The following is a 3779-nucleotide window of genomic DNA, read 5'->3' as shown; positions in this document are numbered from 1 at the left end:
AATGCATCGTGCTCACTCAGAAGCTCAGGCCGCCTCGCGACCCTCACCTACCCGTCCCGGCACCGCCGCCGCCCAGCCCGTCGCCCGCAGCCCGCCGCCTCGGGGTCGCCCCGCCGAGAGCCCAGAGCGCAGGCGCGGGGTCTTAAAGGGACACGCCACCTCTACCGCACACCCTTGTTAGGGCGCTGTGAGGGGGATGGACGGAGGGAGCGGGGACCGGAAGTCCGTCTCTCCCCTGGCCTCTCTTTCAAAGCACCAGCCCTGGATCCTGCAAATCGCTGATTTCCCTGCCACTTGAACCGCCCCTGCCAGATTAAACAGGCAGGAGACACACCCCCTCAAAGGACCTGAGTGATCTGGTGCCTTGGACTGCAGGCATCACACTGCCGCATCGCCCCTGAGTCTGACTGTCAGGCCCGGGGACGCAGGTGCGCAGGCTTTGGAAGGCAGCCCCCAGTACCCCCGAGAGGCGGCCTTGGGTCACTCTGAAAAACAGTGGTCAATGTGTCAATGGCACTTGTACTTATTTTCTAATTTAAATTTGGAACAGATTTTGCAGATGGACTTCCACTGAAATAAGCCTGTCAGGAAAAGAAAAACTTTTTTTTAGGAAGATTAAGAAATAACGAGATAGGAAGTCAAGCCATGATGTCCACCCAGCTACAAACTTTAAAAACATGACATTTTATCTAAGGTAAATGTTTGCCATTATTTAAAGTCAATTTCAATTAACAATGCCATTGCAAATGACTCCATCTTGTAGAAGAAATGTAAGATATAGCCCTGATAATCTACCTCTCCCCTCCTGTATGCCATCCATCAGCAAATCCTACTGGTTTTTACCGTGCAAATTTTCCTGGAGTCTGTCCTCCTCTATCTCCTCCATCACCACACTGGTCTAGGCTACCTTCACCTGGGGAGTGGGGGTGGACGGATGACCTAGTCTTCTTGTGGTTTACACATATCCCTTCTATCGCCTCTCTAATCTCAACACAAGAGGCAGAGTCGCTTTTTCATAATATAATGTGACCCTGTCACCTCCCAGCCTAAACCACTTAAACACCTTCCCATTTTTGTAGACAAAACTTCCTAACTAACCACCCCTGAATGGCCAGGCGCCTTTCCCACCTCTCCATCTCTTCTCACTGCTCAGACCGATTCCATCCTGCTCTCCCTGCTCCAGACAAACTGGCCCCTTTTATTCCCTATTTTCCAGCTTCCTGGCCTCCACAGAGCTGTCGCTCATGCTTTGCACTGTGCCTGAAAGTTCTTCCAACCCTCATCCTTCTGACATCGAGAACAGTCTCCACCTCTGAGAAGCACCTTCTCACCTCCCTGTGGTGGTCTCTTACTCCTATCGCATTACATGTACAATACACCTAACAAGGCTTCTACCAAAAATGCTCTTAGTAACCTCATTTTTATTCTAAGGAAAACCTGGGTAAAACACAAACCTTCATCCTCAGAAGAATTGAATACCAACTGTTACATAGTCATAAAATGATCCCAGAAGTTCACTCTGTAACATCAAAACCAGAAACCCACAGCGATGCCACTGATGGAAGAAAATCATGATACAAAAATGAGAGAGAGAGAGAGAGGGAGGGAGGGAGAGGGAGAGAGCGAGCTGTGCTATAGCCATAGTAGTGGGTAAAAGCCAAGAGCTTAATTTCTATCATGATATTCAACAGAAGAACCGAAGGAACATGAGCCAATAGCTCTAAGGGTCCAGGTCTGCACAAGGTGCCTGCTGGGTACAGGGTTCTGTCGGCTCCCACAATGCATCTCAGATGGGCTAATTGTTATGGACATGGCCCCTACAAAATTCTAGCAAAGAATAATAATTTACATGCTAATTTACCATTTTTAGGAGGGAGAACAAGCATTAGTTTGGTTACATCAAATAAAAGCAAAACCAAGATTTGCGAAGAAAAGAGGAAAGGGAAGAAGAAAAATATCACCTGGGATCTTTGTGATTTTGCTGCCCTTGGAAGAGGGACTTGACAGACAGCTTTTAAAAAGGTCACTGTGGCCTGTCTTCTCCAGACCCGCATGACTTGGTCACCACAGAAAACAATTACAGATGTTGGAGGACTTTAAAATATCTTAAAAGCTTAGCAGTTCATCGTATGCCGCAGAGTATCTGTGTGTGATGTCCAGCATGTCCTTCTGTTGGCCACCCCCTCAGTTAAGCCAGGAGGGCGCCTCTCCCCTCAGTGGAATATCATACATCGATGTGTAGAAAGTTTGCTGTGCCGGCAAGTAAGTGACAAAGAGACCTTGTTAGAATTGGGAAACAAATTGGGACTATGATTTGGTCCTGCTCCCTTGGAAGATAAGTTTGTAGAAGGTATTCAAATTAGAAGCATTAAATAAATACTGTAATGTAAAAATGACACATCCTGCTCTCTACACTACAGAAATACCTGCACAAGTGACCAAAGAAATGTGTACAATAACGGTGGGGACTGCAGCACCATTTGTAATCCTAACACCATGAAACCCACCTCATTTCAAAATCATTTATTTTTTTGAGACCAGGTCTCACTGTTGTCCCCCAGGCTGGAGTGCAATGGTGTGATCTTGGCTCACTGAAACCTCCACCTCCCAGGTTCAAGCGATTCTCCTGCCTCAGCCTCCCAAGTAGCTGGGATTAAAGGCGCCTACCACCATGCCTGGCTAATTTTTGTAGTTTTAGCGGAGACAGGGTTTCACCATGTTGACCAGGCTGGTCTTGAACTCCTGACCTCAGGTGATCCACCCGCCTTGGCCTCCCAAAATGCTGGGATTACAGGCATGAGCCACCATGACCAGCCTTCAAAAACATTTGAAAAGGGTTAAATAAATTACACAAACTGAGGAAGAAATGCTGTTTTCACCAACCATGGTGAGGATCAGCATGAGGATGACTGATTCCACTGGTCACATTATTGATAGAGCAATCAGTAAACCCAGGCACATCCTGAGGATAGGATGCTACTGTAATAGGTCTCCTATTATTATAAATGAAAAACTTGAGGCACCTTGCTCACCCAAGCCTTCCATGGCAACAAAGAAGAGTTTTATCCAGAAGTGAATTACTGTCTACGGTCTCTGGGATTCCTGAGTTTGACATGTATAATGTGCAGTTGGTCCTTCTCACAGCATCAGATGTAAGAAGGTCGGGAAGAGGACATGTGTGTCTCAGGATTAATGTCCCATGATTAACCTAGTTGGTTGTATATTAACAGAAACAGGTTAACCTGTTTGATTGAAACGGGTTAAGACACAACACGAGGCGTCCCTCAATGGGATTGAACCACCAACCTTTCGGTTAACAGCCCAATGCGCTAACCAATTGCACCACAGAGACAGTGACTACCGCTTCTACAGGATGCTGTAGGCAGGGCGCACTCACCAAACTACCCCCAGCCTTTCTGTCCTTAGGATGACTGAGGAGGCCTTGGAAAACTGGAGACATTAGAGACCGGTGAGTCGCTCTGGTCACGTTGAACACCCGCGTGTTGGGAGATTCTGGAGCCAGGACAGTCGAATGGCCTTCATCCACCCTGCCCCTGGCCTGCTTCAAAAGTCCCCGGAAACGCCCCCATCCGAAACCTGCCGGAGCCTCCTGGTGGCCCAAGGGAAGCTGAGCGCCCGGCGGGCTCCGGGGATGGCTCTTCAAGTTCTTTGCGCCGCCTTCACCCGGTGAGAGAGCCTGTGCCCACCCTACCCAGGCGCTTTCTGGGTGCTGCGGAGCTGCCGCTGCAGTGTTCGGATCCTGTTTTCCCGGACGGGGG

At 48.6% G+C, this 3779-nt stretch overlaps 1 non-coding gene across 1 annotated transcript; it reads right to left on the bottom strand.

The window, feature by feature from the left end:
• Nucleotides 1–3278: 3278 nt before the first annotated feature.
• Nucleotides 3279–3352, bottom strand: TRNAN-GUU. Its single transcript has one exon. It is a non-coding gene; the product is annotated as a tRNA-Asn (tRNA).
• Between the last annotated feature and the right edge of the window lie 427 nt (nucleotides 3353–3779).

Source organism: Cebus imitator, unplaced genomic scaffold, assembly GCF_001604975.1.
Source record: "Cebus imitator isolate Cc_AM_T3 unplaced genomic scaffold, Cebus_imitator-1.0 Scaffold543, whole genome shotgun sequence".
NCBI classification, from domain to species: Eukaryota; Metazoa; Chordata; class Mammalia; order Primates; family Cebidae; genus Cebus; species Cebus imitator.
This window is presented reverse-complemented; position numbering and strand designations above follow the sequence as displayed.